The following is a 12,296-nucleotide window of genomic DNA, read 5'->3' on the forward strand; positions in this document are numbered from 1 at the left end:
ATCAGGGACAGGTAAGTAAGCAAAAAAATAAGCCATAGAAATCATAACACTGATCCATCTGCTAATCGATAAATTATATACTTCTTGACCTTGATCTTTAACACCAAATCTCCCAAGCACATGATCTGTTTTCTAAAACTGCTAGATCTGTCCATCTAGGAAATGCCACAATTCCTCTTCTTTCAAAGCTGGTACAGGAAAGAAAACCAGCAACAAAGCCTCCTGGTCGTAATTAAATTTGCAAGAAAACTTAGGGCGAAAGGCAAAATTATGCCAAAATACAATTCCATCTTCTAAAGTATGTGAAAAATTGAAATCTGCACAATAAAACCCCAAGTTCTGTAATGCTTCTGGCTGAAGTCATTGATACCAAAAACTCTATTTTCACAATGAAGTATTTTAGGTCCACAAAAGTCAAAAGTCAAAATGGAACACCCCGTAACATTCTTAAAACTAGGGTATAGCCCATGTTGGGCATACAAACTATACCACATGTCTTCCAAAGGCAACATTTCTCAGGATTCTCACAACTAACACTTTACCATAAAAGATTTCACCACCAGACATTCTAAAAGCTGTAACAGCAGCCCATTTTGCTCTGAGTTGACACTGCTAAATTATTTTCAAATCCATCCTGAAGAAATTGTAAAATAGCAGAAATCACATAACCAACAGAAGAGATAGATTAAAAAACAAAAAATATCAGGGCTCAAAATTCTTGCCGTGTTTTGTATATGGATTGAAAGTTAAAAGGACTCCAGGACCTGGTAATCATTTCAGCTAAATGCAGAGTAATCCTTCTATTTTGAAGTCCTAACCCCTCAATTTCTACACCACTAGGAATAGTTGGGACAGAGAAAGACACTGCAGGGCTCAAACAAGAGGAGGTGTCAGAGCAATTCTCCAAAAAGGTCCCACTTCTATTTCCTTTGCCCCTGGGAACCAAGATCTATCCATAAAAGAGTCCTTTTTAAGATCCTTGTAATCACCTACAGAGATTTTAAATTATCAGGGCCAAATACCTTAGGGACAGATTTAAACCGTATGTGATACCGCATCCCCTCAGATCCTCATCAGCAAATCTCCTCAAGCCTCTGAGTTTTAGGTGTATCTCAAAGGGGGGCAAATCAGTGGCCCTCTTGGGAACCAAAATCTGGAATCTCCTTCCTGGCCATCTCTGTATGATTCAGAAGAACTACATTTCAGGAAAACCTGGATCATTGGATCTTCAGTTGCCTTAAATCTCTCACTTATCTGATGGCTGCAGCTCACACTCTGAACCTTGTACACGGCCCGCTTAGCGCCATGATACTCCCAGGAGTGATAGTTGTACTCTATAAAATATATACATACATACATACAAGATCTGCGCAGCCAAATGGTATCGCTGCTATCACTTCTGATTTCTCCTTTATCTTCCAAAGTAAACGTGGGATGGATGGAATGGGTGGCAGAGTCGCACTGGGACGGATAATAGGTGCTAATTCACCCATCCGCTGCCGGTGAGGGTCTCAGATTTTGGTAAGCTGAGTTTCAGGTGCTTGATTCGCATTTGTCGGTCCATGGCTTAGAGGCAACGAGCTTGGAAAAGGCGGTTGAGGTCCACTTGACTTTCCTGCTTGAGAATGATCTGTGTGTTAACAGGCTGAACTAAGTGTTGAAAAGTAGTGGTAAGTTAGCAGGATCTTGTGACACACCAGATCTAGTTGGGAATAAAGTAGATAACAAAATCGGAAGTGAAAAAAGATTTATCTGCCAAACAGGCAGGAGGAGATCTAATTTAGGAAGGTCCCTTGCACGCCAAGATCGTAAAGTTTATTTAGCAGAGTGGGGCAGTCGACTGCCCCAGAGGCAGCAGAAAGGTCCAGACGCAGTGTACGGTAAGTCCAGTCTTGCCAGCTGTGCTCTTCAGGTGAAGAAGACAGAGTGTTGCATTTCTCCATCAACACAGAAGGCAGTTTGACCATGGGAGGACTAGATGTTTTCTTCCGGGGAGTTGGCGGTGTGAGTGAAGGCAGCTCTTGTAATCGGTTTACAAAGGATTGCCCTGTTGGAGATTGGTTTGTACCTGGTTGCATCAACTGGATGCAGTAGCTTCTTTGTGATTGGCTTGGTGTAAGAGGTCTTCAGGTGGTTGAGAGGATGGCAGACTTTAGACAGTCCTAGATGGAGGCTCTGGCCTGGATGGCAGTATTAGTGTCCTTGAATGTGAGGTGGGCGAGCGTCTTAAAGATGTCCAACTGGGACTTCAGCCTTGACAAATTCCTTGAATTGGGCAGGTAAGAGTTACTTGAAAGTAGGCCTGAGAGGTAAGTTACGTATCGCTTGCAGAATTTTGCCAATTCCGCATTCCCCGAATAACGCGGAATTGCCAAAAATTCTGCGATCTGCGGCATTGTGGAATTTTTTCCTTGTTTGCTCTTTTAAAATGCATGTTTGCGTGCATGTTAGCAACTTATCGGAATCCCTGCGCTCGCCGATGAGTTTTCATATCCGTTCGCGTGCACCCAAGATTTTGGTAGCTGGCCGCATGATCCCGCGAGAGTGTGGGATCGCGAACATGTCATTCGGACGTCCCATCGGACATCCGCGGTTGTAAAGAGGAAACATGCATCGCGAGCTGGCGGGACAAGTGAAACAAGATGGCCGTGCCAATTGGTGCCTGCATGGGCAAGTTCGCGAGATATTTCCCCCTGAGCACGCAAACAGCGTCCCCAAACAGGAAAAATGCATTGCGGACGTGCTCTGGGAATTCTGCATAGCTCACGGAGATTTTTTACAGTTTTGTGGAACTTTGCATAACCAGACTACACAAATTATGCCCAACCCTAAGTTTCCACAATCTCTTGTGTGGCAGCAGCCACTGGTTTGTGCTTTGTTGAGTGAGTCTGGGTTGGTCACACTATACGTTCAAGTCTCTCACTTATGTGAAGGAGACTGTGGGTTTTGGTCACATCAAGGAAGGCACCAGGGAATGCTGATTGACTCGTTTCAGGCCTGTAAATTAGTAGGAATGGGTGATTGAAGGTGGCGTAGGGGAGTATCAGATGGGAAGTGGCTTGCATTGCAGCGCACATACGCTTTTGAGATGCACTTATTTCAGATACCACTTCTTCCGGTGCACATCCAAACCAGAGGATCCATTGAAAAGTTATTATTCTCAAATGGATGGGGCGGGTTTTCCTTTCATGTGCATATGAGTCAAGTAGATTAGATCATATCATCTTTTAGAGATGGGTTCATCTGAAAAGGCTGTGCTCGTAGGGTTCTATGGAGAGTGCACGCGCTCAGTACTTCAGAACACAGTACAAAGCACAAGCAAACCTTGTCGCGAGACAGAAGAGAAAGGGAGAGGAAGGATGCTTTGTATGGGATGCTGCGGGGAGGCACAAAAGAGCCTCTACTCCTGCTCGACTCCCCCTACTAATGCCTCATTCATATTCCATCCCCCCGCTGCGCCACCATGGGGCGGACGGAGAGAGACAGAAGCCACGGACGGCTCCTGGAACGCGCTTTAAGCTCACAAGTGTAATGGGAATGGAGTGTAATTAGCAGCTGCTTGTTTGTGCACCTCGAAGTGCCACGATGATCCCCCTCAGAGACCTGATGGAGGGGGACATCGAAAAGAGGGGCAGGGAAAGAGGGTGATGATGATGATGATGATGATGATGATGATTGGGAATTCATACCGCGCAACGTAGCCCGAGGGCATCAAGGCGCACAAACTAAACAGATCGTCTCAAATTCACCGAGTACATATCTAAGAATACGTTGACAGAAAAACCAAGTTTTCAATTCTTTGCGAAAACGCGCCAGAGAGGGTAATCCCACCAATTCAGGTGGGGGGGAGTTCCAAAGCTTAGGAACTACGGTGACAAAGGCTTTCCCTCCCCATCTTGCTTTGGCAAATCTAGGGACTAATAGGAGATTTTTAGAAGATGACCGGAGGGTCCTGCAGGGAGAATAGGGATGAAGGAGAGACCTAATACTATCTGAACCAGAGCCATAAACAGCCCCATGAGCAAGGCAAAGAAGCTTAAATGTGATCCTGGACTCGACAGGGAGCCAATGGAGAGATTTCCTGGCCAGGGTTGCAGAAGAGAGCCTAGGAAGATTGAGCACCAACCTGGCCGCGACATTCTGCACCATCTGTAAGCAATGGACAAGGCTCTTATTCATGCCCACATACAGAGCGTTACAGTAGTCCAGTCTCGAGGAGACCAGAGCCACTGTAGCCTGTTTTCGGGCATCCGGAGAGAGGTAGGCTGCGATCTTTCTGAGGATCCTGATGATACCACAACAGGTGGAGACCGTCCTGCTGACCTGACGGTCAAACGAGAGAGAGGTATCAATCAGGACCCCCAGATTCTTGGCGGAATGTGAGGGAGTAGGACATTCACCAAGGGAGTCCGGCCACCAGTCATTAGACCAGATGTCTTGGCAGCCCCCAAAAATTAAGACCTCCGTCTTCTCCCTGTTGAGTTTTAGAAAATTTCGTATCATCCACTGGGAGACTGCCTCCAAGCAGGTTCTGAAGTTGAGGGCAGATTCACTCACAGACTGTGTGAGGGATACCATGATTTGGGTGTCGTCGGCATACGACACCTCAAAACCATACGACCGCACTACCCTGGCAAGTGGGGCGACGTATATATTAAAAAGGGTAGGACTCATGGAAGATCCCTGGGGCACTCCACACTGCACTGATTTGGGAGGGGACAAAAAATCACCCAGCTTCACTCTTGGTTCCCTCTGATATTAGAAGGAAGTAAGAAGACTAAGGGCTGAGCCTCCAACTCCTATCTCCCTGAGCCTGGCAACCAGGATCAGGGGAGACAGGGTGTCGAAGGCTGCCGTGAGGTCGAGTAGGTGGGAATGAGGAAAGAGCCTCCTGGAAAGAGGGGTTCTTCCCCGAGAAGTTGGCATCACGTCGGGCTGGTGCTGGCAGAGCATTGGGGAGAGGGTGTGGCCTAACGGCTAGGGTGGTCGACCTCGAATCTGAGGAACCGGGTTCAAGTCTCGGCAATGACGCTGAACATCCTGTGATTCTGGGCAAATCACTTAATCTGCCTGTGACTGACAAAAATGAATGTGTCCTTCTGTAATGCAACTGGTGCTATGTAAAGCGCTCTGATACCCAATTCGGGTCAAGTTTGCAATATATAAAACTAGGTAAAAAAAAGAAACTGGGAGCAAGACGTAGGGAAAGAAGGAAAAACATAACTAACGAGAGCAGGAAAGACCACAATAAAACGTGGAAGATTACGTTGAGCCTTTTCTCCCATATGACATGGACCAAGGCCAGTGACACGTGCACCATTGGCAAGCCAGCCGGAGTAGCTTCCTGCCCTTTGCGCATGTTATGACAACAAACATGGGGTTCTTGCGCCACCAAGACAGTGTCTCTGTCCCTAAGAGCTGCTCCCAAGGGCTGTTCCTCTAAAGGCTTGACTGTCACTAGACTGTGTGGAGACATGATTGGTTGATCTGTACCCGGCAGCACTGACTCTGGAAGCAGCTTCTTCTGTCGAGAGATGCTGCCATCAGAGGACACCATCAACGCTCATCCCTTCTGCCAACCAGGTCAAAGCATTATTCCAAATCCAAGGGCCAGGGACCTTGGCACCACACCTGGAGAGTGGTACACCCAGGGCACACGGGCTGTGGCTCTAGAACAGGCTGGTCAAGGAAACCCATAAGCCCAGTATCCACGCACCTCCCCACCATCGAGAGACAGTCAGCGGATCCCAAAGGTACATGAAGAGGCCATTGGCAAATTCACCTCTTGCTGGAGTTTGAGAATACTTCCTAGTTCTGACTGATAGTGACAAGTAAAGCAAGCAATAAAAATGGACCCCACTGCCACCCTGTGAGAAAGTAAAAGACAGCCCAAACGGGGGAGTCACGGGCTCGTCGCACCTGTGCGCCCCAGTGCCACTGCACTTGCTTCACCAATGATAGCTACCCTCCTGAACAGACGTCAGATATGTGTACAGGCCCGGAAGTACACCAGCGCCTCGTTTACTGTACATGGGCCAATCACAGGTGGTTACACTGAGATGGACAAGTAACATACCAGCCCAACCTCAGGATAAGCATCACACAGAGCAACGACAAGATCAAAAGAAAGAAAACAGAACTATGAGTCACGCAACACCAGTGGAGAGCATCACAGAATGAGACATATCGGGTCACTCTATACACTTTAAACAGAACCTAAAAAGCGGCCATCTCAGTTACAAAGAACTACACTTCTCTGCACATATAATCGACACAGATTGGCCATCAAAGGGACTACACAACGTTCTGGCAGAGTTCCACCACCCAGACGTCTACAACTCTCAGACCCCACAATCTCAAGCCTTTTGTGATGACATGTCCGAAGCCCTCATCTCAAAAATTGATAAAACAGAGAACCAGCTCAAGGAGAAAGCAGCTAACACCCCTCTTCAAAAAACAGGACCCGCACAAGCACAGACACAACCAATCTACTTTCTCTTACCACCTTCAATAAACTCTCCGAAGAAGTATTTTACAACCCTATCAAGACAAGTAGGCCAATGAGATCTCCAGCCCAACCCTCAAAATATTCAGACATACTACTGAGAACCTCTGCTGAGAGAGTAGTTGGAAAGCTGCTAATCACATACTTGGAACAAGGATCCTTCGCAACCAAGGACCCCATATATTTGACCTCTTCTCGATAAAAAAATCAACCGATCTGACCCAGCTAATAACAGACCCATGTATAATGGCCGGTGCCTGGGAAGACTATCTGTAGGAGCGTTCCATATCCAACTTCACCACAGTACACAACCTAACGTTGGATCAATAGTGATTTCAGACCAGGCAGAAGCACGACGCCAGCTCTTGTATCCATATTGGATGATCTAAGACTCAGAGTGGATAAGAACGGTGTGGCTGTACTTACTGCGGCTTCGGACACAGTCCACCACCAGACATTCCTTATGAGACTCAATGACCTTGACGTGTATGGAGACACCTTAACATGGATCGCTTCCTTTCTCGGGGGAAGACATAGCTCGGTGTTCCTTCCAAATCTTCTCCTTACACTGTGCAACGCGTTGTCCAACAAGCACTTATCATTTTCTCTCTTCTTATTCCTAACACAACTACCAGATCTGATCAAACTCTTCAGTCTTCCTCTGTATTTAATCGACTTATCCTGACACATCATCACCAGGACTAAAGTGAATGCCCGTCGGCTGCCACCACAGTAGAAAGGTACCTGAGAGAAACCTGCACCTCAAAGAATCTGCAGCGTCAATCTTCAGGACCACGAGTGATTCCAGCCTGAGTACCAGGCACATCTATCGCTCACTCTGATCACGCATGCCACCGCTAAGCGCTGCGACCCAAGACAAGAGCAGAGCTCCTCTCTAGTCCCTCACACACACCACAGGACGCTCCCACATTGGTCACAACTAAGACAACACTCTTCCAACCACTCAACTCATTCCCACACAAGGAGCTTGGTTCTTGCTTGGAAATGTGCTTTGGCTCCCAGCACTGGGGCATGAAGGGCCATACAAATTAGGCCTGGGTGGTAAATTCCGTTCCGTTTGTGGAATTTGGGAAATTTTGCGTTCCGCGGAGAATGCGAAATTGCCCAAAATTCTGCATTACGTGACTTCACGAAATTTTTTGCTTGATCGCGTTCTCAAAATGCGTGTTCGCGAGATATTTCCCCCCGAGCAAGCAAACAGCAATTGCGAACAGGAAAAAAGCACCGCGAACAAGCAATTCTGCGTGTTTGCGGAATTTCTGCGTGTTCACGGAGATTTTTTACCTTTTCGCGGAGATTTGCTTAACGCGATTATGCAAATTCCGACCACCCCTAATACGAATCCCATCAGCCAAACAATGGCAGATAAATCTTGCCCACGTCCTTCAAAGGATATTATTAAGAACTTTCAGTCACCATCCAATCGCGTCACAGCAGATCACAACAGAGCAGAGGTTCTCCCAAAGAGCTGTCTAGTGCCCGCCTCTCGTTTATGGTGCTTCCCCTGGTCCATGGCAATCTGAGCTGACCCACCAGTTGTGACCTCCCCCACCTTCCTGATCAGTGCTTTTAAATGGGCCAGGACTGAGTACTGGCACTCTTTTATTTTGAGAGGAAAAGTTCCGGCACTTTTCAGGAGTGACCAAATATGTTTAATTGGAGAGTCCCGGCACTTCTCAGAAACAAGCAGGTACACTGGTTCAGAGTACCTGCACTTCTATTTTTCTATTTCAAGCACTGTTATTGATCAAACCTAAGGCCATGTTTACGTTTTGCAAGGGGTGTCATGTTGTCCCCCGTGTGCCTCGATTAGGGCAAAAGAAACCTTGAAATAAATAATACAGAGTTTTATAAATAATACAGAGTTTTATAAAGCGCGAACAGCTACCTCACGAGGAGGTGTCCCGGCACTATAGCAACAGTGTTGTGCCCGTTTAGGTAGAGAGCTGGAGTCTAACGTGGTGCCTAGCGTGGTTGGGCAAACAGCCAGGTTTTCAGTAATCTCTTGAAACATGCTTCGGATGGAGCCTGTTGGAGAGCAGGGGGTAGCGAGTTCCATAGTGCCGCCACATAGGCCGAGAAGGTGCGACCACCTAACCTGGCTCTTTTTGCTCTAGGGGCTGTAATGCGTACACTGTTGTTGGATCTAAGGGACCGGGCTTGGGTGTATCTTGGTAGTCTAGCTTTCAGGTAATTTGGGCAGTTGCCGAACAGAGATCTAAAAGCCAGGGTGAGTGCTTTAAATTTTATTCTGCTTGCCACTGGTAACCAGTGAAGGGAAAGGAGATGCGGAGAGATAGAGTGTTTGTAAGGAATCCTCATTAAAAGTCTCGCAGACGCATTTTGGACCATTTGGAGTTGTCGTATAAGATACTTTGGTAAGCCCAGATACAAGCCATTGGCGTAATCCAGCCTTGAAGTAACTGTGGCATGGATTACAGTTTTTCGGCAGCTAGTTGGTAAAAATCGGAGAATCTTGCGGAGATTTCTCAATTTGCTCATGCAGCAACCTGCCACTTGCTGGATGTGTGAAGCAAATGACAGCTTGTCGTCCCACCGGACTCCAAGATTTCTTGCTGAGTAGCTGGGCGAGGGGGTGTGTCCCATCTCTGCCGGCCACCATAGTTCAGATGGTGGAGGGTGGCTTTTTCCGAAAAAGATCACCTCTGTCTTGCTGGCATTGAGTTTTAGTTTATTGGTGTTCATCCAGCAGGCCACATCTTGTAGGCACCCCTTCAGACTCAGAAAGGATGTTTCTGACACCTCTGAATATGGGAACACCAGCTGGGTGTCATCGGCGTATGAAATTGCCTTGATCCCCCAGTTGGCAATTAGCGTGAACAGTGGAGCAAGGTAAACATTAAATAGGAGTGGGCTCAAGGCCGAACCCTGGGGGACACCACAGCTGAGGGTTTTTGGAGAAGAGGAGACATTCTTTAGAGCCACCTTCTGAGTCCTTTGAGTCAGGTATGATTGTATCCACTCCAAAGCCTGGCTCTGGATGCCTAGCTTCGCCAGTCGCAGCAGCAGAATATTGTGGTCGACCGTATCAAAGGCGGCCGACAGATCCAGGAGCACCAATATAGCTGAGTCTCCCGAATCCATCGACCACCTCACTGACTCGGCCACCTCAATTAGTGCTGTTTCAGTGCTAAAGCCGGGTCTAAAGCCTGATTGTGTCTCGTGTAATATTTTGTTTTGCTCAATAAATTGATTCAATTGGCGCTGGATAATTTTCTCAAGCATTTTGCCTGGTGCTGCCAGGAGGGAGATCGGGCGAAGATTGTTGAGGTCCTTGGGGTCCCCATTTGTTTTTTCTTTAGGGGGAGTAGAGTAGCATGTTTCCAGATATTCGGGAATATCCCCGAAGAGATGGATGAATTCCATATATGCTGAATAGTGGGGGCCACGAAGTCGGCTATGCGACTCCAAAGTTTGGGAGGGCATGGGTCGTCCGGCGAGCCCGATTTGCATCGGCTGAGTTCTAGCTTAACTGTACTCAGGTCTATCGGAGCAAATTGTGTCAAGATAGCGCGGTCCGATGTAGTGCCAGCTAGATCGTTTTTTTCTGTGATCTTCTCTGGGCCAAAGGACTCATAGACTTTCTTTATTTTAGAGTCAAAGAAGTCAGAGATGCTATTACAGAATGAGACCGATGGGAGGACATCCCTCTCAACACTCATAGGTTTAAAGAAAGACTGTATTATTTTGAAAGTTTCCCTACTTGGGTGTTCAGCTTGCTGAATAGAGTTCGCATAGAACTGTTTTTTTGCTTTTCTAATAGCTCTATGCAATTTTTTGGATGCTTCCTTATAGTAAGTCTTCTGTAGAGGTTGGTAGTTTTTCCTCCATAAGCGCTCCAGTTTTTTGCAATCTGATTTTTGTAGTCTAAGCTCCTGAGAGAACCAGGGAGCAGATGGAGAGTCTCGTTTAGATGTAGCGGCCGTCGCCGGGGCAATATATGTTACCATATTGCCAATCCAGTCATTGAGTAGTCGGGCATCCGTCTCCACATTGGAGGTGAGGGTCGGAGGGTTCTGGGCAAGAACTGGACCCATGATATCGGGGACTAGTTTGCTCCATTGTCTTTTCATAAAAGAGCACTTGCTTGGCGCCGGTTTATCAACTGTTATTTTGATTAGGAATGGTATCAGAAAATGATCTGACCAAATTAGAGGTAGCGGTATATTTGCCGACACGTTTGGAATGTTGGTTATTATTAGGTCAAGCGTGTGGCCCGCTCTGTGTGTGGGGGCCTTATTAACGAGTCTGAGGTTAGCTCATAAATAATAAAGAAGTGCATCTCTCTTCATACGTCCAAGTGCCTACAGCTCATGCTGCCCCCCCCCCATCTGAGCCTCTCCACAGAGAATTCTGTACTCCTGAAGAATATTCTATGAAGGAACCCTCCATTTGATGCTTAAAAGTGGCTACAACACATTTAGTTTTTTAGACTGCATTACCGAAAAATGAACTACATGTATATAATATACTTTTTCTACAGTAAAAAGGCAAATATTTAATTTCGTACTAGCTGACAAGACAAAAGTACTATTGATACCAAATATCAGGTCTTTGACACCAGGATTGACAGAGACCAGGTTTGAAAGAAGACTGCTCTGTGATTATTAAGGTTATCTTTAGACTACTCGCTGTCTCACCAAATATGGCGATATGTAGGAAATGTAAGGACTCCAGGGCACAAAAAACAAGAATGTATATATACAAGTTGCTGGGTACAATAACAACAACATTGAGAGCTTCTAAGCACCTGTGTACGGGCTTCTAAGCACTTAATGTAAGAATTTATGAGCTTCTGGGCACATATATTACCAGTGTAAGAGCTTCTGGACACATAACCTGAGGACGTTAGGGCCCCTGGGTATATGGGATACAAATTGAAGGGCTGCTGAGAATATAAATTGAATAAATAAATGTTTCTCGACCCTACAAACGAATATAAGCTTCTTTGCACATAATGGGCCCGAATCACAAAAGTAATCTGAGTCAAAATCCTATTTTTACGACTTTCGGTAGCCACAAACGGCATTTAGTAGTAGTAAAGTTAGGAATCCTAACTTTACTACTACTAAATTGAAACAAAATTCTACTACTAAATCCCTTTTGTGAATACCGAAAGTCGTAAAGTTAGGATTTTGTCTCAGATTACTTTTGTACATCGAGCCCATTGTGAGGATGCCATTGATTCTGGGTCCCATAGCTGCTTCAATTGACACTAGCCACACAGCCAAGTGCTTTGTCACGGCATCACAGAACCCCCCCCCCCACACCTCCCCCCCCCCAAAAAAAAAATAAGTGTGCAGCATAAAACCAAGACCCTGCATCCGGTTGATCAGGCGTTCTCTATTAGATTTTTTTTTAGGCCCTCTCTGGTGAGTTGTGGGTCTCCTCCAGCTCGCAGTCTGTGGGCGCAGACCACACAAGAGGCTGAGCTCTACTTTACCCATGTGCGGCAGGCGTTTACGTTTATCGCAAATCTTTCTCCCCGCAGGGAATCACAACGCGGTTGTTACAACGACCACGTTGTGATTCCGCATACCGTTACTCCACAAGTCGGAACAACGACTTGCGGAGGGGGGCGGGGGGGTGTTGGATTTAAAATCCGCACTGACTGGAGTTGGAATAGTAAATTATACTATTCCAACATCCAGTGCCCCACCTCCGCAAGTCGTTGTTCCGTCTTGCGGAGTAATGGTATGCGGAATCACAATGCGATCGTTGAAACGACCGCGTTGTGATTCCCTGTGGG

General features: G+C 46.6%; 1 protein-coding gene across 2 annotated transcripts in view; it reads right to left on the minus strand.

Annotated features, from left to right (window-relative positions):
• The window catches only part of CADM4 (cell adhesion molecule 4), a 1,180,582-nt gene that overhangs the window by 351,956 nt on the left and 816,330 nt on the right, over positions 1-12,296 (minus strand). The window lies entirely within an intron of this gene.

The sequence above is a fragment of the Lissotriton helveticus genome, chromosome 7 (assembly GCF_964261635.1).
Source record: "Lissotriton helveticus chromosome 7, aLisHel1.1, whole genome shotgun sequence".
Classification (NCBI taxonomy): domain Eukaryota; kingdom Metazoa; phylum Chordata; class Amphibia; order Caudata; family Salamandridae; genus Lissotriton; species Lissotriton helveticus.